Below are 24,991 nucleotides of genomic sequence, written 5' to 3' on the forward strand. Positions count from 1 at the left end.
TTTGGAAGAGAGTCAATCCATGTAGCAGCTCGACCAAAAAGTGAGAATAGAAATAACTTAAGATGAATGACGTCGGATGAGATATTATTAATATTAAAAGTTTCGTAGATCCACACGAATCGGGACAGGTGTCCCGGAGCATCTTCGTCATCCAAGTCGTGGAACTGAGCAGAATTAGTGATAGAATTCATGACGTGAGAGGGAATTTGCCGGTTTTGATTATTAGTCGGAGCAGGTCGGACAATTACAGATCGGGCTCCCATGATGCCATCGCTGGCTCTAGCATGAACGGTTTGTCTCGGTGGTGGAATGACGTCGCCCATATCTATTCTAGGAGTAGAGACGCTAACCTGGATGTCGGGTGAATCGCTCTCGCTATGTTTAGTCTCCTTAAGTCGCTCCTGAAACTCTCTGTCAGGCTCTTTTGATGCAGTAAATAAAGGTGGGCCTTGAGAACGGATATTATGCATAAACTGAAATAAAGATTATTTTATTATTTTTTTATTTTTATTTTTTAATTTTTTTTAAGGAAAAACTAAACCTAAAGGCACAAATAGCAAGTAAAGGCACCTAAAGGAAAAATAATAACTAAATAAAAAAAAACAAATAAACAAATAAACAGATCAGATAATCAATTTGGTTTTTTTTATAAAAAAAGAATTTGCCAGTGTCCCCGACAGCGGCGCCAAAAACTTGATGTGTAAAAATCGTATATAATATTAAAAACCAAGTTTTACCGAATTCACCTAAAAAAAACACAATCGGCAAGTGTACCGGTCGAAATGTAGTTAGCAAGTAAGAACGGATATCGAACCTAGGACACTATGGGTAAACTCTAATTATTAAACCTAAAATATTACTAACCTAGACTTTCTTTTGATTTTTTGGAATTTTTTTTATATTAGTTAAACTAATAAAACTTAACTAATTATAATTTAAACTAAAAATAAAACTTTATAAAAATTGGGTTTTAAAACAAATATGAGAAACAACTACCTAGGTAATGGAATCCTACTAGTTAAACTTAATAGCTAACGAACTTGACTTGGTTGAAAAACAATACCTTAAAAAAATATGACACTAAAGACCACTAAAATACGCTAGATCGCCTCCCGGCCTCACCAAAGACACCCTAGAACTCTAATGACATGTGAAGCTCAATTGTTAAAGGGTTGGATCATCTCCCAGTCTCACCTTACCTAATAATACTATGGTACCCCAAAACCCAAATCACCTCCCGGCCTCTTCGGATACAATATATATTAATATAAAGGGGGTATTTTTAATTGACTTGAACACAACTTATATCACAATAATCTAAGGGACCTAGGATAACTCACTCACGTGCAATTATCACCCAAACCAGCAAAAGACAAAGATGACACAACACTAAATTGCCTCTCGGCCTATCTAGTGAAAGAATAATAAAAATCTAGTAAACTTTTATAAATAATTCCTACGGTTATTTCGACCATAAACCGCAAACAAGTTGAAAACACAAAGTAAACAACCTAATCATGTGTCTAACAATCACCAAAAAACTATCAAACACAAGTGGAATAAATATTAAAGTAATAAACTAGATTCTATTACGCAACAATATTATGACCAAACCAATTAAAAACTTTTACCATAATACCAAATCAACCAAAGTCAAATAATAGTTCGTCAAACCATTAATATAAACTAGTACTCAACCAAAACCTAGATAGTATAAAGTATTTAGCTACCCATAATAAAATATGAAACAAAAGTTCACAAAAGTAATTTATAATAAAAAGTTAATCAATCGAACCAACTGTGTATTCTTTTCTTGTTCGGCTGACCTTTTCCAATTGTCTACAATGTAGAATTACCTTATATATATTAGAAAACTTGAGTTGTTGTGGCAGATGTCCACGTGCAAAACCAAAAAGAAACCCTCCACTCCAGATTAGGCTGAGGGGTGTGGGGGGCTTTAATGGGGGCTCCAACCAATAATATTATGACGTGTGGCAGAGAGAGAAACTGGATAAGGGGGTGTTGGAGCCCCCGTTGGAGCCCCTGGCCCTGGTGTGGAGGGGCTCCAGCAGGGCTCCAGCGAATTATTTTTTTATTTTTTTATAAATATATTCAAACAACGTATTATTAAAAAAACTCATAAATTATTAAAAAAACACACATTAATAAAAAAACACATTAATATCTAAAAATAAAATAAAAATTAAAGTATTAAAAAAACATTATTCTTATTCTTCGGCTTGGTCTTCTTCGATCAACCTCTTTCGGATACGTTGCTTTTGCTTTTCCATTAGCATTTGATCGACCGGATTTAGGTTACTGAATTCTCTAGTAAGAAAGTCCAAATCTCTCATTCGACTTTTTTCCTTTTTGTCATTAGAGACCACCTCCATGGTTTTGTTGAATTTATTGAGGGATTCAACAAGATTGGCGATGTTTACGGCTTCCCCGTCAGCCGGTTTTTTCCCCTTGGCGTCCCTTCCCAATGGCCGCCTCCTCGGCGGTGAAGACGTTTCCTCCTCCGCAATGTTTAGGTCGAATCCAACGCGGCAATCCGACCCGGTTGAAGTGCTATACGCTCCAGCGAACTAGTTTTAGTCCGTTTCGCCCTTACTTCCGCATCAAAGTCCGGCGCCTCCAGCTCAACCCACTTGAAACACCTTTTCAACCTCTCCCACAACAATAAATCGTCCCACGTCTTCACCATCCCATACCTCCGCAAACACTCCAGCTTCCACTCTTCGACCGTGAAATTGTAAACCGCCAAATCATCACTGCCACTTGGTCTCATACGACCGCTGTTCCTGTTGAAAAGATTAGTAAACAAGCCGACAAATTTTCTGATTTCGGACCACCGACCCGAAATCATATCGGCGTTCCGCTCTGTACTCCCAACGAGCATGTAGAACGTCTCCCTAACCTTTGTCCAAAAAATCTTGCTCTTTTGGTAGTCGGCTGCAAAATGAATAAATAAATTAGATTTCCATTTAACTTTTATATTTAACTTTTTTATTAAAAATCGTTTTTAAAAACGTTAAAACAATTGCCGCAACGCCGATCCTCAGAAATGACTATCCAAGCCCGACACAAGGCTTCCTTCTCATCCGATGACCACGGAGTGGCTTTCCGTTTCGTCCTCGGAGTCGAAGCCGGTCCCGACCCGTCCGTTGCAAGTTGTTTTTTCCGGTGGACGCGTCTTTTTGGTCCCGTAGCTTCACCGTGTGATTCTTGTGTCTCCGGAACAACAAAGTTAGGGGACGGTTGTGTGTTGGATGGTTGAAAGCCGGATGATTCTTGCGGCTCCGAATAAAACATCGGTTGGTCCGGTGACGACCATAAATCGTCGTCAATATAATCTGAATCAAGGTTTGGGTACCAATTTCCAGCCATTTTTTTTAAAAAAAGTTGAGAATATGAATTGATTTTGGGTGAATGTTTGAAGTTGTGGTATAAAAATGGGTGAAATGGGGTATTATATAGGAGGAAAAAAAAATTTTTAATTTAATAAGAGCCCAACGGCTCTTTTTCTAAAATTCAACAAGCTCCTCTCTCTCTTCTCCAGCTAACAGGCTCACGCCTGCATGATTTTTCGCGTAACGCCCCGTTAGCGCCCCCGTTAGCGCCCCGGTGGTGTGGTGTTAGCGCCTGTGGGCGCGAGCGGAGGGGCTCTAGCGCCCCCGTTGAATGGGGGGCTTTAATGGGGGCTTTAATGGGGCTCCAACCAATAATATTGTGACGTGTGGCAGAGAGAGAAACTGGATAATGGGTTGTTGGAGCCCCTTTGGATCCCCTGGCCCTGGTGTGGAGGGGCTCCAGCAGGGGCTCCAGCGAATTTTTTTTATTATTTTTTTATAAATATATTCAAACAACGTATTATTAAAAAAACTCATAAATTATTAAAAAAACACACATTAATAAAAAACACATTAATATCTAAAAATAAAATAAAAATTAAAGTACTAAAAAAAAACATTATTCTTATTCTTCGGCTTGGTCTTCTTCGATCAACCTCTTTCGGATACGTTCCATTTGCTTTTCCATTAACATTTGATCGACCGGATTTAGGTTACTGAAGTCTCTAGTAAGAAAGTCCAAATCTCTCATTCGACTTTTTTCCTTTTTGTCATTAGAGACCACCTCCATGGTTTTGTTGAATTTATTGAGGGATTCAACAAGATTGGCGATGTTTACGGTTTCCCCCTCAGCCGGTTTTTTCCCCTTGGCGTCCCTTCCCAATGGCCGCCTCCTCGGCGGTGAAGACGTTTCCTCCTCTTCAATGTTTAGGTCGAATCTAACGCGGCAATCCGACCCGGTTGAAGTGCTATACGCTCCAGCGAACTAGTTTTAGTCCGTTTCGCCCTTACTTCCGCATCAAAGTCCGGCGCCTCCAGCTCAACCCACTTGAAACACCTTTTCAACCTCTCTCACAACAATAAATCGTCCCACGTCTTCACCATCCCATACCTCCGCAAACACTCCAGCTTCCACTCTTCGACCGTGAAATTGTAAACCGCTAAATCATCACTGCCACTTGGTCTCATACGACCGCTGTTCCTGTTGAAAAGATTAGTAAACAAGCCGACAAATTTTCTGATTTCGGACCAACGACCCGAAATCATATCGGCGTTCTGCTCTGTACTCCCAACGAGCATGTAGAACGTCTCCGTAACCTTTGTCCAAAAAATCTTGCTCTTTTGGTAGTCGGCTGCAAAATGAATAAATAAATTAGATTTCCATTTAACTTTTATATTTAACTTTTTTATTAAAAATCGTTTTTAAAAACTTTAAAACAATTACCGCAACGCCGATCCTCAGAAATGACTATCCAAGCCCGACACAAGGCTTCCTTCTCATCCGATGACCACGGAGTGGCTTTCCGTTTCGTCCTCGGAGTCGAAGCCGGTCCCGACCCGTCCGTTGCAAGTTGTTTTTTCCGGTGGACGCGTCTTTTTGGTCCCGTAGCTTCACCGTGTGATTCTTGTGTCTCCGGAACAACAAAGTTAGGAGACGGTTGTGTGTTGGATGGTTGAAAGCCGGATGATTCTTGCGGCTCTGAATAAAACATCGTTTGCTGCGGTGACGACCATAAATCGTCGTCATTATAATCTGAATCAAGGTTTGGGTACCAATTTCCAGCCATTTTTTTTAAAAAAAGTTGAGAATATGAATTGATTTTCGGTGAAGGTTTGAAGTTGTGGTATAAAAATGGGTGAAATGGGGTATTATATAGGAAGAAATTTTTTTTTTTTTTTAATTTAATAAGAGCCAAACGGCTCTTTTTCTAAAATTCAACAAGCTCCTCTCTCTCTTCTCCCGCTAACAGGCTCACTGCATGGATTTTTGCGTTAGCGCCCCGGTGGTGTGGTGTTAGCGCCTGGGGCGCGAGCGGAGGGGCTCTAGCGCCCCCGTTGAAGCCCCACACCCCTCAGCCTTAGGCTGAGGGGTCTGGGGGGCTTTAACGGGGGCTCCAACCAATAATATTATGATGTGTGGCAGAGAGAGAAACTGGATAAGTGGGGTGTTGGAGCCCCCGTTGGAGCCCCTGGCCCTGGTGTGGAGGGGCTCCAGCAAGGGCTCCAGCGAATTTTTTTTTATTTTTTTATAAATATATTAAAACAACGTATTATTAAAAAAACTCATAAATTATTAAAAAAAACACACATTAATAAAAAAAACACATTAATATCTAAAAATAAAATAAAAATTAAAGTACTAAAAAAAACATTATTCTTATTCTTCGGCTTGGTCTTCTTTGATCAGCCTCTTTCGGATACGTTCCATTTGCTTTTCCATTAACATTTGATCGACCGGATTTAGGTTACTGAAGTCTCTAGTAAGAAAGTCCAAATCTCTCATTCGACTTTTTTCCTTTTTGTCATTAGAGACCACCTCCATGGTTTTGTTGAATTTATTGAGGGATTCAACAAGATTGGCGATGTTTACGGCTTCCCCCTCAGCCGGTTTTTTCCCCTTGGCGTCCCTTCCCAATGGCCGCCTCCTCGGCGGTGAAGACGTTTCCTCCTCCGCAACGTTTAGGTCGAATCCAACGCGGCAATCCGACCCGGTTGAAGTGCTATACGCTCCAGACGAACTAGTTTTAGTCCGTTTCGCCCTTACTTCCGCATCAAAGTCCGGCGCCACCAGCTCAACCCACTTGGAACACCTTTTCAACCTCTCCCACAACAATAAATCGTCTCACGTCTTCACCATCCCATACCTCCGCAAACACTCCTGCTTCCACTCTTCGACCGTGAAATTGTAAACCGCCAAATCATCACTGCCACTTGGCCTCATACGACCGCTGTTCCTGTTGAAAAGATTAGTAAACAAGCCGACAAATTTTCTGATTTCGGACCACCGACCCGAAATCATATCGGCGTTCCGCTCTGTACTCCCAACGAGCATGTAGAACGTCTCCCTAACCTTTGTCCAAAAACTCTTGCTCTTTTGGTAGTCGGCTGCAAAATGAATAAATAAATTAGATTTCCATTTAACTTTTTTATTAAAAATCATCTTTAAAAATGTTAAAACAATTACCGCAACCCCGATCCTCAGAAATGACTATCCAAGCCCGACACAAGGCTTCCTTCTCATCCGATGACCACGGAGTGGCTTTCCGTTTCGTCCTCGGAGTCGAAGCCGGTCCCGACCCGTCCGTTGCAAGTTGTTTTTTCCGGTGGACGCGTCTTTTTGGTCCTGTAGCTTCACCGTGTGATTCTTGTGTCTCCGGAACAACAAAGTTAGGAGACGGTTGTGTGTTGGATGGTTGAAAGCCGGATGATTCTTGCGGCTCTGAATAAAACATCGGTTGGTGCGGTGACGACCATAAATCGTCGTCATTATAATCTGAATCAAGGTTTGGGTACCAATTTCCAGCCATTTTTTTTAAAAAAAGTTGAGAATATGAATTGATTTTGGGTGAAGGTTTGAAGTTGTGGTATAAAAATGGATGAAATGGGGTATTATATAGGAAGAAAATTTTTTTTTTTTTAATTTAATAAGAGCCCAACGGCTCTTTTTCTAAAATTCAACAAGCTCCTCTCTCTCTTCTCCCGCTAACAGGCTCACTGCATGGATTTTCTCGTTAGCGCCCCGGTGGTGTGGTGTTAGCGCCTGGGGGCGCGAGCGGAGGGGCTCTAGCGCCCCCGTTGAAGCCCCACACCCCTCAGGGGTGTGGGGGGCTTTAACGCGGGCTCCAACCAATAATATTATGATGTGTGGCAGAGAGAGAAACTGGATAAGGGGGTGTTGGAGCCCCCGTTGGAGCCCCTGGCCCTGGTGTGGAGGGGCTCCAGCAAGAGCTCCAGCGAATTTTTTTTTATTTTTTTATAAATATATTAAAACAACGTATTATTAAAAAAACTCATAAATTATTAAAAAAAACACACATTAATAAAAAAAACACATTAATATCTAAAAATAAAATAAAAATTAAAGTACTAAAAAAAACATTATTCTTATTCTTCGGCTTGGTCTTCTTTGATCAGCCTCTTTCGGATACGTTCCTTTTGCTTTTCCATTAGCATTTGATCGACCGGATTTAGGTTACTGAATTCTCTAGTAAGAAAGTCCAAATCTCTCATTCGACTTTTTTCCTTTTTGTCATTAGAGACCACCTCCATGGTTTTGTTGAATTTATTGAGGGATTCAACAAGATTGGCGATGTTTACGGCTTCCCCCTCAGCCGGTTTTTTCCCCTTGGCGTCCCTTCCCAATGGCCTCCTCCTCGGCGGTGAAGACGTTTCCTCCTCCGCAATGTTTAGGTCGAATCCAACGCGGCAATCCGACCCGGTTGAAGTGCTATACGCTCCAGACGAACTAGTTTTAGTCCGTTTCGCCCTTACTTCCGCATCAAAGTCCGGCGCCACCAGCTCAACCCACTTGGAACACCTTTTCAACCTCTCCCACAACAATAAATCGTCCCACGTCTTCACCATCCCATACCTCCGCAAACACTCCTGCTTCCACTCTTCGACCGTGAAATTGTAAACCGCCAAATCATCACTGCCACTTGGTCTCATACGACCGTTGTTCCTGTTGAAAAGATTAGTAAACAAGCCGACAAATTTTCTGATTTCGGACCACCGACCCGAAATCATATCGGCGTTCCGCTCTGTACTCCCAACGAGCATGTAGAACGTCTCCCTGACCTTTGTCCAAAAAATCTTGCTCTTTTGGTAGTCGGCTGCAAAATGAATAAATAAATTAGATTTCCATTTAACTTTTTTATTAAAAATCATCTTTAAAAATGTTAAAACAATTACCGCAACGCCGATCCTCAGAAATGACTATCCAAGCCCGACACAAGGCTTCCTTCTCATCCGATGACCACGGAGTGGCTTTCCGTTTCGTCCTCGGAGTCGAAGCCGGTCCCGACCCGTCCGTTGCAAGTTGTTTTATCCGGTGGACGCGTCTTTTTGGTCCCGTAGCTTCACCGTGTGATTCCTGTGTCTCCGGAACAACAAAGTTAGGAGACGGTTGTGTGTTGGATGGTTGAAAGCCGGATGATTCTTGCGGCTCCGAATAAAACATCGGTTGGTGTGGTGACGACCATAAATCGTCGTCAATATAATCCGAATCAAGGTTTGGGTACCAATTTCCAGCCATTTTTTTTTAAAAAAGTTGAGAAGATGAATTGATTTTGGGTGAAGGTTTGAAGTTGTGGTATAAAAATGGATGAAATGGGTATTATATAGGAAAAAATTTTTTTTTTTAATTTAATAAGAGCCCAACGGCTCTTTTTCTAAAATTCAACAAGCTCCTCTCTCTCTTCTCCCGCTAACAAGCTCACGCCTGCATGGATTTTCGCGTTAGCGCCCCCGTAAGCGCCCCGGTGGTGTGGTGTTAGCGCCTGGGGGCGAGACCGGAGGGGCTCCAACCAATAATATTATGACGTGTGGCAGAGAGAGAAACTGGATAAAGGGGTTGTTGGAGCCCCCGTTGGAGCCCTGGCCCTGGTGTGGAGGGGCTCCAGCAGGGGCTCCAGCGAAAATTTTTTTTTTTTATTTTTTTATAAGTATATTTAAACATCGACATTTTTTTTGTGTTAGTTTTGAGAGGATTTTAGGAGGAAAGGTGTATAATTTTGAAATGAAGTATATTTTATAAAGGTATATATTTATAGTTTAACTTGGGATGATTTGATAGACCTAAACCTCTCCGAGGACATGGTTGAGGATAGGAATTCGTGGAGAAGTAGAATTAAAGTTAAGGATTTTTAGAGAGAATTGAATACCTTAGGGCTTAGACTTAACTTATTTAGTCCACATACCATAATGGTATTTCCCTTGCATATATTATTATTATTATTATTATTATTATTATTATTATTATTATTATTATTATTAGCTTTTATATAGCTGTTAAACTGTGATCTTATTATTAATATTATATAATAATATTAATATTAATATTAATATTATTATAATTACTAGTAGTTTTTATATAACTGTTAAAATTTGATTTCCTTTATTTTGCTTTATTTTCCTTTATTTTGCTTCATACGCATGTTCTTAGAGCCGAGGGTCTCTCTGGAAGCCACCTCTTTATTCCTTTGGATAGAGGTACGGTGTGCCTACATCCCACCCTCCCCAGACCCTACTTATAGCTTTGCTGTCGGTGGGATTTTACTGGGCATGATTGATTGATTGATATATTTATAGTTTAAGAAAATATTTTTTTTTTAATTTAATATGAGCTCAACGGCTCTTTTCCGTAAACCTATATAGAAAATATATATTTTTTTTGTTTTTTTCGGCTCCCAACGGTCCAAAATACCTCAAAAGGTGTGCTCCTCTCTCTCTTCTCCCGCTAACCAGTTCACGCCTGCATTGTTTTTCGCGTTAGCGCCCCGTTAGCGCCCCTGTTAGCGCCTCGGTGGTGTGGTGTTAGCGCCTGGGGGCGCGAGCGGAGGGGCTCTAGCGCCCCCGTTGAAGCCCCACACCCCTCACGCTAACTAAGGGTTGTTGGCGCCTGTGACACAAGAACACACAAAATATTATAATCTGGAGTGGAGGGTTTCTTTTTGGTTTTGCACGTGGACATCTGCCACAACAACTCAAGTTTTCTAATATATATATAAGGTAAGTCTACATTGTAGACAATTGGAAAAGGTCAGCCGAACAAGAAAAGAATACATAGTTGGTTCGATTGATTAACTTTTTATTATAAATTACTTTTGTGAACTTTTGTTTCATATTTTATTATGAGTAGCTAAATACTTTATACTATCTAGGTTTTGGTTGAGTACTAGTTTATATTAATGGTTTGACGAACTATTATTTGATTTTGATTGATTTGGTATTATGGTAAAAGTTTTTAATTGGTTTGGTCATAATATTGTTGCGTAATAGAATCTAGTTTATTACTTTAATATTTATTCCACTTGTGTTTGATAGTTTTTTGGTGATTGTTAGACACATGATTAGGTTGTTTACTTTGTGTTTTCAACTTGTTTGCGGTTTATGGTCGAAATAACCGTAGGAATTATTTATAAAAGTTTACTAGATTTTTATTATTCTTTCACTAGATAGGCCGAGAGGCAATTTAGTGTTGTGTCATCTTTGTCTTTTGCGGGTTTGGGTGATAATTGCACGGGAGTGAGTTATCCTAGGTCCCTTAGATTATTGTGATATAAGTTGTGTTCAAGTCAATTAAAAATACCCCCTTTATATTAATATATATTGTATCCGAAGAGGCCGGGAGGTGATTTGGGTTTTGGGGTACCATAGTATTATTAGGTAAGGTGGGACTGGGAGGTGATCCAACCCTTTAACAATTGAGCTTCACATATCATTAGAGTTTTAGGGTGTTGTTGGTGAGGCCGGGAGGCGATCTAACGTATTTTAGTGGCCTTTAGTTTCATATTTTTTTAAGGTATTGTTTTTCAACCAAGTCAAGTTCGTTAGCTATTAAGTTTAACTAGTAGGATTCCATTACCTAGGTAGTCGTTTCTCATATTTGTTTTAAAAACCAATTTTTATAAAGTTTTATTTTTAGTTTAAATTATAATTAGTTAAGTTTTATTAGTTTAATTAATATAAAAAAAATTCCAAAAAATCAAAAGAAAGTCTAGGTTAGTAATCTTTTAGGTTTAATAATTAGAGTTTACCCATTGTGTCCTAGGTTCGATATCCGTTCTTACTTGCTAACTACATTGCGACCGGTACACTTGCCGATTGTGTTTTTTTAGGTGAATTCGGTAAAACTTGGTTTTTAATATTATATACGATTTTCACACATCAATATAGAATCCTTGTCTTATTTTCTTGGTATTGAAATTGTCAACAAGGGCTTTGATATCCTTCTTTCACAGAAGAAGTACATACTTGAGTTGGTTGAACGCGCTGGCCTCTTAAACCAGTGCCTAATTCGCCGATCACCACGACTGCCAACCTTGCTCTTGGTGACAGTCCACCGTTTGCTGATTCGATAAAATATCGTCTGATAGTTGGTGCCCTACAATATGTCACATTGTCTCGTTCGGATCTCACATTCGTTGTCAATAAAGTGTGCCAATTTATGCATTCTCCCACCGAAAATCACTGGTCAGCAGTTTAAACGGATACTTTGATACCTGCAAGGTACGGTCGCTTACGGTCTACTAATCAAACATAACTCTGGGACACTCTTACACGCTTATACAAACTTGGCATTTAACTTTCTAAGTGCGTTTTCTTACGCTGATTGGGCTGGTTGCCCGGATGACCGTCTATCCAATGGGGGTATGCTATATATCTCGGATCCAAACTTGTTTCTTGGTCTGCCCGAAAGCAAAGAACTGTCTCTCGGTCATCCACAGAGTCCGAGTACAAGGCCTTAGCGGACACGGTTGCTGAACTTACTTGGCTCCAAACACTCTTGCATGAGCTACGTGTTTCTTCTAAGACGCTACCAACTTTATGGTGTGATAATCTAGGTGCTACATATTTATCTCAGCAAATCCAGTCTTTCATGCACGCACAAAACATGTAGAGGTGGAGTTTCACTTTGTTCGAGAGAAGGCTACTCAAAGAAAACTCTCGATTCAATTTATTTTTACGTATGATCAGACTGTTGATGTCTTCACAAAGCCACTACCCTCACAATGGTTTATCTTCTTACGATCCAAACTACAGGTCACTTCCCGGCCTTAGCTTGCGCGGGGGGGGGGGGGGGGAGGAGGGGGCATATTAGACATTCTATGTATTACTAAATATTAGAGGGTGTAAAGTGTATTTGTTTTTCCTATTAATAGTCTTTGTAACATTCCAATTCAATATATAATACATACAAGCGTATACCCTTCTGACTACCAAGTCTATCTCTAAGAGCCTTCTCAATCATTTCCTTAATTTTTGAGAGAGTTTTGCAAATTATAGGATAGGATTTTGAGTGGTTGTTAGTAGAGGAGACTAGAGAGAGAAGTTAACGATCTTTTTTTAAATTTAAGGAAACTTTGTTTGTCCTCATTACTTTTCAATATTTGTTGTAGAGATCATACAAAATTGAGATAATAAATGTATAAAAAGTATTATTTAATTAATTAGAATACATAAATATAATAATTTAATGTAATTATAGAGCTAGGGATGAGAGATGGGCTGGAAAGCTCTAAGGCACACAGTTCATGCTTGTTGATCGGTGGGATATCAGCGATTGTCTAGGCTGAGGACCTAAAATTTAGCGCTATTCGAGAGAGCCCGAAGAACTTTGTGGGTATGTACGATAGAAATCCTCACAAAAATTCACTCATCCACTCGGATCTACCGAAGGGGTTTAAAAGACTTGTTGCATACGCTAAATGCAACCATAATTCTTACAAAAGTGAGTTTTATGTTTTTTTTTTCAATTTTTATTGTTAGTAGTTTCTTTTTTATTTTATTTTTCAAAATTAATCATTTTTTATCGAACTATAATTTCATTCTTAAATGTTGCATTAGGGGCAATGCAATGTTTTAAGTTGGGACCGAGGGGTTTGTATGTGGTTCAAGTGGTTATAAAGTATCAAAGAGCTTTAAATATTTGCTAGATTTTTAAAACTTGTGTGTTAATCGCAACGTAAAAAACTTACGTCCACACGCCTTTTATTGAGTTTTGCAGATTGTTGATATAAACTTTGAAGATCTATCATCACACTCGATGATCTTGTCACAATGGTGAACTCATTCATTTTATGAATTTTGTCAAAAATGATTTAAGTTTATTATTTTGCATGTTAGTATTTGGTCATTTCTGCATGTGCAATTTTTAAATAATAAAAATCAGTTAATATTCATTTTATGAATAAGAATTTCGCATCTATGAGAAATGATACAGAATTGGTTGATGATGCTTATACATGAATTAGATCTCTAGGATAGAAAAACATAGCGGCTCGACCTAAACCTAAAATGTTGCAATAACTTAATAAATGGATATGCGTTTTGTTACCTTTTTTGGTGCTTATGGTTAAAAATCGAACCTTGACAAAAGAGGTTGAGAATGGTTCCTTTAGCACATGCCATATTTCATTTACTGTGACACCTTCACTTTAATTAATCAGAAAAACTAAAGAGGTGAAAAAATACTAGTTGCAAAGAAAAAAAAACAAAAAGAAAATAAAATAAAGAAAGAAAAAGGAAAAATAAGGGAGAAATGTCCTTTCGGTTTGACGTCGCACGCTTAAATCTCACTCATGTGTCATATACCCGGGTTTAAGCCTAGGTAGGTGGATCGGACCTCACGATATCAAAGGTAAATAAATGAACTTGAGTTCTATTGTGTCTAAGTAACATGTGCACGGTTCCTCAAGTTGGACTATTATGAACCATCAATAAATCGCCATAAGATGCAAGGCTAGACCAGTTATACTCATATCCGGGTGTAGGGTTTGCGCTAGTAACTTGATTTAATTTGTTTTTTTATTTATGTTTGGATTTGAGTTTTGATTAGTCATTTGGTTAATCAAACTTTTATGTTTATTTATGACTGATTAAAAAATTGTTTATCTGGGATTCATTTATGTCTTAGTTATTTGGTTTGAAATCATCAACGTTTTAGGATTGATTTAATTATCAATGATTCGTTTACCATTAACCATTGATTGGGATTGAATCTTATATATGAACTTGTAACTGATTAAATCGTATTCAGTTGTGTCAATTGGTCGAATTGAGTTCTCTTAATTAGCATGACCAAATCACAAGGTCTTTTAATTATATCAAACTTAATTGATGAACAATGTCTATGTGGTTTTGAATTTATAGTAATTAGATTATTCAGTCTGCTTTACAACTTTTAAATTATTGTTTTCTAATCAAGTTTAATTGCTTTTTGTAATCCATCTTTCAAATTTTGCTTAACATTGACTATCCACTTAAGTTAGTTAATTTTAAATGAATTTTTAGAATAAATAATCAAATGAGAAGTGTAATACTGGCCACATGTTTCTCGTGGATACGATACTCGACTTCCTATAGCTATCTAGTTTAACTAGGTTTTTGCATGACTAAAATGACGATCAGGGGGAACAAGTGCTGTCACGTGGTTCAGTCACGTATTTTCGGTACCAACCCATGAAAATTAGTATTATTTGTTTTTCATTAGGTTCGACTATAAAACTAAGGTCGAAGCCTTAGTTTAAACCACCGTTAAGCATATCTTGGATTATTCATAACCCCACCACAAATCAACCATAACAAGTTTCTAATGATCGGAGCACTTTCATGCTACATGTTTCACGCGCTAATGTCTTCCCGACACTATACATTCAATCATATTTTGTACTTTATAAGACAAACACATTCTTATTGAGAAGAAGCCTAATTTTTTTAGGAGACCCATGTTGAAGAAGAATCGTCAACTTTCATTTCTTTCTTCTCTTGTTCATGTCTTTTTTTTTAAGTTTCTCTTGTAACAAGAGTTGTAAAATCCTGACTAGACGTCGATTAATCGCTAGTCTACCAACTTGGCGTTGATTAATCCTCATTTGTCCAATAACGGTCAATATTGAAATTTTATACATATAAATTACAATCCGATTAATTCCGACTAATCCTTATTAATTTCGATTAATCGTTTGTCCCTACCCTACCACCTGACTAGCGCCTACCGATTTCTACAACATTGTTTGTAACCAATAGTACAATGTTATTTATTTTACCTTTGTATTACAATTTTATTTTAATACAATATTATACCAATTTATGAATGTCATGGTTACTATACCTATATCCTCTAAAAGTTTTAATATCATATAGAAAAGGGTTACTGCATTTAAATACTCAAAACTTTCACTTATTGGTCGGGAACGCTCCTAACTAACTGAATGTTTTCAATCACTTCTAACATTCACCTTATTTTCTTCTGACACTTCCAAATTAACGGAAGACTAACTCCGTTAGTTTTATTGTTGAAGTGACACACTGACACTTTTCTGTAATGATGTAGCATGTGTATGTTTATATTATTCCCCATTATTTAGTCTCTCTATCTCTCTCCTTCAAACTTATTATAGACATACCCCCTACCACTACCATCCGCTTCACATTCATTTCATTTTCCAGCAGCAAGCACAATAACCGGACACAAACCCTACGTCCACCACCAACATCAGCTACCACTATTCACCGTCAGACCATTCCACCTAGCAACAGACGAAACCCTAAATTTGGCCACTATTGAAAATTTTGGACACATATATTGATTAGTAGGTGTTACTATTAAATTAATTGCAAACATGTCTACGGTAGAAGAATGATGAATGCGAAATCGACACTCTAAGTTGTATGGTTGAGAATAGGAACTATGGAAAGTGGTTTTGTCCCGCACTGGTAAAGACTGGAAAATGAGTTTGTCTCACATTGATAGAATGAGAAATTATGAAGTGGCTTATAAGGAGACCTCTCAAGGATGTATTCTTGAATGACAATACACATTCAGTGGCATGAGCAAGGTTTCGGGGAACCCGACGCGCTCGCGCAAGGGCACATGTTCGGGCGAAGAGCGATGTGCGCAATGTGGCGCTTTGATGGCGTAGTTTGCACTTCACACAATCGCATCACCGAGAGCCGTCTTAGTATTTTTATGTGGTAGGACTGGCTAGTGTGGCATGTGTCCATTGTCAGATACTATGTGGTGTCACCAAGTGTATAGGTATAACATCCCGAATTTCAAACAATAATATTTTATATATTGTTTCTTATAAGGGAAATATTTACTTGAGTTAGTAAATAAATAATAATAAAGAGGGAAAAAGAAGTAGGCTAATTAGATGGATTAATCATGGACTAAAATGGAAAGATTGGCCTTAGGTCCATGGGCTTAAGGGAGTATAAATACCCCTTAAAACCTAATCCTTTCCATTTCCATCCATTCCACACCTTGCCTATACCTTAAACACACACACCCTCTTCCTTTTCGGCCGCAAGAGAAAGTGGGATCCAAGGTAAAGCGAGTCAAGATCCTTGAACTATCCTCGATATTCAAGCTAGCTACAAGATCCAAGTTCATAATCAAAGTTAGTCGTAACCTAGAAACATCAAAAAGGTATGTTCTTTACCTTAAAGGTTACGTTTATATGAACAGTTTGCCATGAAACTTAACCCTAGAGTAGATTAGGCCTGTTCACGAGCCGAGCCGAGCCCAAGCCAAGGCCAGCTCGAGCTGGCTCGGCTCGAGCTCGAATCTTAATCGAGCTCAAAATTTGAGCTCAAGCTTGGCTCGGTTTTAAATCGAGCCGGCTTGGCTCGGCTCGATTTAGCTCGAATTTACTTGTAAGAAGAGAGAGAGAGAGAGAGTACGGCAAGAGAGAGAGAGAGACAGAGGGCGAGAAAGAAAGAGAGAAAAAGAGATATCGGAGAGCAGAGAGACGAAGAGAGCAGAGAGAGAGAACGGAGCACGGCGGCCACGGCGTCCGGCTTTCCGGTAGCTGGAAATACGACCCGGAGAGGGAGAGAAGGGGCTTTTGGGTGTGGGGGTTACCGGAGAACCGAGAGAGGGAAGGCGGGTGGCTGGAGATTGGCGTCGGGGAGACGGGGTGGCCAGAAGTGTCGCCGAAAACGACGCCGGAAATCGGCTTGGGAGAAGAGATGGAGCGGCTGATAGTATAATGAGATTAGGGTTAGGTTTTTTTTTCTTTATATATATATTATATAGTTTCAAAACACCCCTCAAGTTTCATCAAAGTTTAAAACAAGTTTAAAGGTTTGTAAAAACTTATAGCGACTTTACGCGAGCCAATCGAGCGAGCTCGAGTCGAGCAAGGGCTAGCTCAGGCTCGGCTCGTTTAGAAATCGAGTCGAGCTAGGCTCGGTTCGTTTGGAATCGAGCCGATTTCGAGCGAGCTTTCTCCGAGCTTTTTTTGAGCGAACTTCGAGCCGTGAGTTTTTTGAACAGCCCTAGAGTCGATCGGGTCTAGGTGTTTCATAAAAATGCAAACTTGATGATTTAAATGAACTTAATGGACTTATGACGATATGCGACTCATAAATGAACCCTAGATCTAGCTTATTACATTTTAACACTATAAAGGTCTACACTTTATGACTATAATGGGTTAGATCTTGAAGCCGTGATGATACTGGGTGTAAAATGGGTATGAAAAGTGGTTAAGATCGTGATATGAGCCATAAAACGGTTACTGAGCTAGGTGAAAGTTGTAAAAATGGAAAGGTGAGCTGAACACACCTACCCTGAGGGTTCTCGACCAAGATTGAGGGTTCTCGGCCAACCCATGTCCTCGGCCAAAAATGGGATCTCGGTCAATACGTGTTCTCAGCCAGGTGCGGGTTCTCGGTCAACGAGAGTTCTCGGTGACCTGGGTTCTCGGTGACTCAGGTTCTCGGTCACCAAGAGGTTCTCGGTCAAGTACCTGTTGACCTTGGCCTGATGATAAGATGAACAGTAGACCTAATCTAACCAATTGGCCCACATGTATAATTAGACAATCAAGCCCAACCTAGAAAAGGTGTTGGTTAACTAAAATACCAACGTAATCGATTATACGGTTAATTGACAAATATATATTTAACAATTAGCCGTGTTCAATTAAAGAGAGGGATTACGATTAACAGTGAACGCAACAGAACTCAGGTGAGTTTCTAGTCCCATTTCTGTGTTATGTTTTCGGGGCTGTGTGTATACTCGATGTGATTGTCAATACACTTATCCTAAGTGATAAGTGTATGCCTTATGTGATTATGTGAAAGTTATGAATGATGGCCCGTCGGTACGTGAACGATCTTCGGATATTGCACGTACTGACAAGTTGAAATGTTATGTATAATGTAAGAATGATATGTATGCTTATATGTATGAATGTTATAAGGTAAATAAAAGAAGGTTAGTGTATGGTAACGAAGAGGGAACCGGGCCCTAATAATACTCGATGCATGATGTATGGTTGTATGGTAACGAAGAGGGAACCGGGCCCTAATAATTCTCAAGGTATGATGTATGGTTGTATGGTAACGAAGAGGGAACCGGGCCCTAATAATACTCGAGGTATGATGTACGGTTGTATGGTTACGAAGAGGGAACCGGGCCCTAATAATACTCGAGGAAGGAGGGAATCGAACCCTACTAATATTCGAGAACTAGCGAATCGAACCCTACTAATATTCGAGGCAAGAGGGAACTGGGCCCTAATAATACTCGAGGAAGTAGGGCGTAATGCTCTTTATAACGTAAGATATGAACGTAAGTAAGTATGAATGGAAGTATGAAAGTATGAACGAAAATGTATAAGTACGTATGTATTGTATGATGTATGATTAACTAGAACTCACTCAGCGTAGCTGACTTTTAGTATGCACGCAGATGAGTAGGATGAGGCAGCTCGCTTGAGGGGAACACTTGGCATTGAATAAGAAGCTGGCATCGTAAGATCCAAGACGTTTATTTAGCTATGTTTTAAAGACAGTATGTTTATTAAGACATGTTTTGGATTGTTATGTATGTTTATTTAAAGTTTTTATATTTCGCGAATGCTTTTATTCACTCTAATTATTAGAACTACGTTAATGAGTAAATCCAACGTCCAAATGTGAGGCACCGGTAATGGGGTCTTACAATAGGTGTGACAAGTGTCGTCGCATCTGATCTTCTATGACAAGTGTTGTGTGGTAGCTTCCATGTGTCAACACTATAAGTATGTATGAGCCATGTGTCCACTTCCTATCATGTGTGTGACAAGTGTCGTTAGCAATGGTGAGTCATGGGCCATGTGTTAGCGCCTAAACCCAACATACCAGCATGTGTGACACCTTAGTGGTGAACCATCACTTGAAACTACTTTATATAGCAAGTGTGAGTGGCCAGAAAGATAAGACACACAACTCCAGAAAACACGAACCCCTTCCCATTTCACGCACTCAGATTCATTTACGGCTTTCTCGACCCTCCACGCTCTCATTTCAGGTAGAGTTCGGGAACGGTACATACTGTTTCAGTTGTACGATGTACCCCCTGGGTTCTGGGTGGCCCAAATCTGTTTTAAAGGATCTCTTTTTAACAAAAATCCTCAGCACCATTTTAGTTCGCTTTTGTTTATTTTTGTACTTTTGTTTTTATAGTTAATTTCATAATTATATATTGATTTGCAATATATTGTTATTTCCTCTGCATTTGTATTGTAATTAGTTTAATGGAAATTTATTGTTCTACAACCACCAACCCACCCCACCACCAATCGCTCTGTCACCACCAATGTCGTCTCATACACCAATACATCATCATCTTTCGTTGTCAACTACGCCTCATCAGCGAGTACGAAAGCATCTCGTGAACTAACCATCAGGCCATCTCGTTTTCTGACGAGACGAAGATGTATCCTTTAAATCGAGTTCCCAACCTAAAGAGAGAGAGAGAGAGAGAGAGAGAGAGAGAAAATCTATGGTGATGGGGAAATAAATAGATACTTACGGCGGTTTAGATGGTTTTGATGGTATAAGTGGTGGTGGTGGTTCAAATGATGGCACTAGTGATGGTATGGTGGCTGATTACGGTGGAGTAGAAGAGAGAGAGAGACTGCAATGTGTGTGGTGGTTGGGCAGTTGCTGTGCAGTTGTGATGGTATTGGCTATGGTAATGAAGATCCGAGAACTTATGTGGAGAGACACTACGGTGAGGGATTTAAGATTGGGGCTTTGGCTTTTCAAGGATTTTTGATTTAAATAATATTACACTTAATGATGCATGCCACATCCTTAAAGAAAATGCAACCTCGGCAATAAAACTAAGGGAATTGGTGTCTCGTTACTTTAAGAGTGTCGAAAGAAAATATGTGAAAGTTCGAAGTAATGGTAAATATAGTGTTATATATTTGAAAGTGTTCCTGGCCAACAAATGAAGTTGGAAGTATTTAAATCTAATTACTTTATATAGTATATGGTTAATTGAATTACATAACATTTCATATTTTATTTAATCTTTCTACTTTTTACTTTGATTGTTTTTATTAAAAAAAACAATCATAATAATTGTACATATGTTTTAATTTTTTTCAACCATAGTATACATGTCTAGGTTATGTGTGGCGATATTTATGCATGTTCTTGCAATTTTTTTATATATCCTTTTAAAACTCAAATGTACAATATATAATTATTTATAGTTTGAAAACATAAACAATTTAATTCTTCTATTGAATGAATAAAGAAAACATAACGTAATATGATGATTTAAAGTAGGAAAAATTCTTAAAATAGTCTAAAATAGGAGAGTGAAGACGAAAATAGTCAAAAAGTGATTTTAATTACCAAACTAGTCCAACCAAACTAATCGAGAACGTGAGATTGGGAATCGTGACGTGAGTTTTTCTAACCACTCACAGATTGACACGTGTAAATGTGACGTGAATTTTAGAACGAAATATGTCTGAGCCGATAGTTTTCTAGCCAAAAGCATCTTCCGAAAACCATGGTTTTCGAAAGAAAGTTAGCGGCTCCGTGAGTTTTCAAAAGTAATCGGTCTTGCGTTTTTTTGAATTCCGTCGCCTCTGACGCATTTGAGGTAAATTTCGTCGTTTTTTGCATAAAAAGAATAGTTGTCAGAAAAGATAGATTTTGTTACAAAATATTTAAATTCGATGGTTTTTAGTTGAAAGTTATGTTTTTTTGCATAAAAAGTTGTCAGAAAAAGATTAATTTTGATATTAAACTCATGTTTTTTTTGCATTGAAATGAGTGTTGTCAGATCCGATAAGTTTTGATATTAAATTTATCTTTTTCGATGGTTTTAAATATGAAACTTATCTTTTTCGTGACAATTGGGCCCACGTTGTAAGATCCGATGACTTTTTTTAACAAATATTTTGAATCCGATGGTTTTTTGTATAAAAATATCTATTCCGTGAGAATTAGGCCCAGAATTAGGCCCACGCTGTCACAAACTCTCTAAGAAACCCGGACTGATCATCTTCAAGCAGGGTACGGAACTGAACGATGTAGGTCTTCTTCCCAACCCATGACACTATGTTGCCATCATAAAACGAACCTACAAACCCGGAACCCATATCAACAGCTTCAATCCTATTACCTCTCTTAAATTTCATTGTTTTAACAAGATATTTTTGTTGAAATGGAACAACATATAAAGGAATGCATAACATAACAAGCTTAAAATACACATTATTTGGATTTATAAAAATTTTTATGGAAATTAACGGAGGAGATAAAATTTATAGGTAAATTATCGTTTTTTTAAAAATTTTTTGTACATTTATCGGTTTTTTTAAACTTTCTTGAAGTTCATCGGACAAGACAATTCACGACAAAAAAATCCTTTTTTTTCCCAACTTTTTCAAAATTTCACGAAGTAGACGAAATTTACCCGAAATGCGTCGGAGGCGACGAAATTCAAAAAAACGCGAATTTCGGCGTTTTTTGAGAACTCACGGGGCCGCTAACTTTCTTTCGAAAACCATGGTTTTTCAGAAGATGCTTTTGGCGTGAAAACTATCGGCTCAGACATATTTGGTTGTAACTTTCATGTCACCTTTACACGTGTCAATCTGTGACGGGTTAAGAAAACTCACGTCACGATTCTCAATCTCACGTTCCCGATTAATTTAGTGGACTAGTTTGGTAATTAAAATCACTTTTGGACTAATTTGGTCTTCTCTCTTCTATTTTGAACTATTTTGGGAATTATCCCTTTAAAGTAAGTATAATTTTTTTCCAATTTGTTTATACAATGAAATAGACTTAGACTTGACTTAGATAATTAGTTAGTAATTAATTTTATTTATTATTAGCTAATGGGAAGAAAAATGAAAATCCTCATGTTTTAAAAGGATAAAGACCATATTATGACATATAACAAGATGGTTTAGAAGTATATATGTAAAAAGATCCTAATATAATAACGATAATTTTAATCCTGCTTACCATAATATTGCCAACAGATGAGAGAAACTCCACTTGATGAGTGACAAGAATGACAGTTTTACCCCCAAGACAAGTCATAACACAATCCTGAAACGAAAAATTTAATAATTTCCTGTCAAGAAATGTTGAACATAATTTGGTGTTCAAAGGTTAATGCTAATCAAATTGCATTTCTTATATCTCGTATATGGAATTCACTTTCACAATCAACTATAGGAAACAAACAAATACGTATATCGCATTGACGTAAAAAAATTTCAAAAATTGATAGTAAGATACAGTGGCGAAGGTTGGACAAAATTTTACCTTAAAAAGGGTTGTTGCAGTGTGTGCATCTACTGCACTGAAAGGGTCATCTAGAAGATAAACATCAGCATCATTGTATACTGCTCGTGCGAGTTGAATCCTTTGCTTTTGACCCCCACTCATGTTAATCCCCCTTTGGCCTATTTCTGTTAGATCTCCATGGGTAAAAGATTCAGTATCTTTATCCAAAGCACAAGCTTCTATGGCTTTTTCATATTTATTTCTATCCATTGGCTTTCCATACAATATGTTATCCTGAATTGTACCACTTAGAATCCAAGATGTCTGGCTAACGTAAGCAATTGATCCAAAAATATCCACCTGCAGCAATTAAATGACGTACGTATCGTCATATAAAATACAAAATGATTACTAGCTAGTAAAACAAGTACCAATATATATATATATATCAACTTACTATTCCTGAAGTTTTGGATATTTCTCCGAGAATAGCATATAACAAAGATGATATTCCCGCACCAACTGATCCACATATGGCAACTTTCTGACCACATTTCACTTCAAGATTTACATCACTAAGTGTTGGAATAGGCGATTCTGGATCCCATGCAAAATTCCCATCTTTTATTCCAATACGAACATCTGGTTTCTCCAATTCTTGGCCTAGTTGCACTAAATCATCTTTTAGTTCATCATCAACTAAGAAAGAATTAGTTCATCAGCAACCACGGCTTGGTCTATGGATTCTAGAGATGGGATATCATCGAGAACTAGCGGTTTTTTGTAACCTTTATTAAGCAATGGGTTCACCCAAGAAAAAGTCAATTTGCTAAAGTATGGTTCTTCTAATTGGCTTGAATTTTCTTCAACCAACAAGGGATCGGACAAAGTATGGCTCCCCCCTGCAGATAGCTTATATATCGGTTAGTAATCAGCTTGTAGATCAAAACATGTTAGAATCACAGTGTTAGTGTTCAAATATTTATTTCAGGAATCATAAGGTTACATGCATAGTACTGAAACAAAAATCAAATACAATTAGTATTCAAAATTGAAACAATCTCTGAAATATTCAATGTTTATTGGTGAAAACATACATTGTCATAATTGAAGCCTCTTCAATGGTATAAAAACACAGATAGCACGAGGGTGATTTTGCGAACACGCTGTTCACAAATCTTTTCTCATTAATAAACCTGAAAAACGACTTGAGTGAACATACAAAGTATGTTCACCTAATAATCTATATATAAGCTAACAAACCATATCCTATGGGTGGAGCAAATACATCTTTTCCATCCCACTCATCCTATAACTCTTTCCTCGGCATCAGTACCACCTCACCCTTTTCCATTATATCGAGTTTTTTCTCAAAGGAGTGTTGATGGGAAAACTATTTACCAATATAGTGTTCATTGAGAAATATTTAAATGGTGTTTTTGATAAATTTTTTTTCTCACTCATACTTTTGTTGACAATTGGTTGCAACTAAGATGGACACGTGTGAATATCTCTATTTTATTTTTATCATAAAATAATAATGTTAATATAAACTTAAAATAAATAAGATTTTACATGTATACGTCTTCTCTTAAGATTTTTTTTTGTGGAGTTCATACTTTGTTTTTATTTATATACAAAACCTTGTATATTTATGTAATCAAGTTTTATACTAAAACAACATTTTTTAAAACGTATAATTTATTTTTTAATCGAAAGTACAAGTTTAAATAATAGCCTTAACTAATATTTATTTTATTGAACACCAACGAACTAGAAAAAAAGTTTATACAAATATAAACAGGTTATAAAAAAAATTATGATATGGTTTGTGAATCTTTAAATACATGTTGAGCTTCATTTTTCTAACACAGTTTTTATTTTTGATGATATAAAAAAAATTAAAAATAGTTTTATAATATTGGTTTCATTTAAATCTAGGTTTATTAAAAGTTAAAGTGCTCAAAGGGATAAGCTTTTAATAAAACCGATGGAACTAGTAAAAAAAATGTTACACGAAAATGAAATATATTACTTAATAATATTCTTGATTTGGTTTATAAATTATCAAATAGATCGTTTATTTTTAGTTTCCAAAATAGTTATATATTTTTTTAATTTTAAAAATTTATTAACACTATTTTTTTTTTCAAATACAGGTCATAATGAGAATTTTAGTGCTCAACGGGATAATTTTTTAAATACAGGTTTCTTTTCTTCCAAAATATTTTATATTTATCTATCCTAAAATGCATTAAATATAGCTTTCTATTTAAATATAGATTTTATTAGTCATATAGGTTTATTAAAAGTTCCGGTACATGCTCAGTACATGCTCAATCGGATAAGTTTTTATTACTATGAATTCCAAAAAAGAA

The 24,991-nt window shown here is 37.6% G+C and overlaps 1 pseudogene across 1 annotated transcript in view; it reads right to left on the reverse strand.

The window, feature by feature from the left end:
- The window catches only part of LOC143569824 (ABC transporter C family member 8-like), a 42,647-nt pseudogene extending 19,328 nt beyond the window's left edge, over positions 1 to 23,319 (reverse strand). Inside the window, exons 1-3 of the transcript XR_013141799.1 lie at positions 23,071 to 23,319; positions 22,653 to 22,973; positions 22,347 to 22,433 (exon numbers count right to left, since the gene is read on the reverse strand). The product of XR_013141799.1 is annotated as an ABC transporter C family member 8-like (transcript). The remainder of the gene's footprint in view (positions 1 to 22,346; positions 22,434 to 22,652; positions 22,974 to 23,070) is intronic.
- Between the last annotated feature and the right edge of the window lie 1,672 nt (positions 23,320 to 24,991).

Source organism: Bidens hawaiensis, unplaced genomic scaffold (assembly GCF_021521415.1).
Source record: "Bidens hawaiensis isolate Kalapana, Puna unplaced genomic scaffold, B.hawaiensis_p1.1 tig00024657_1, whole genome shotgun sequence".
Taxonomy (NCBI): Eukaryota; Viridiplantae; Streptophyta; class Magnoliopsida; order Asterales; family Asteraceae; genus Bidens; species Bidens hawaiensis.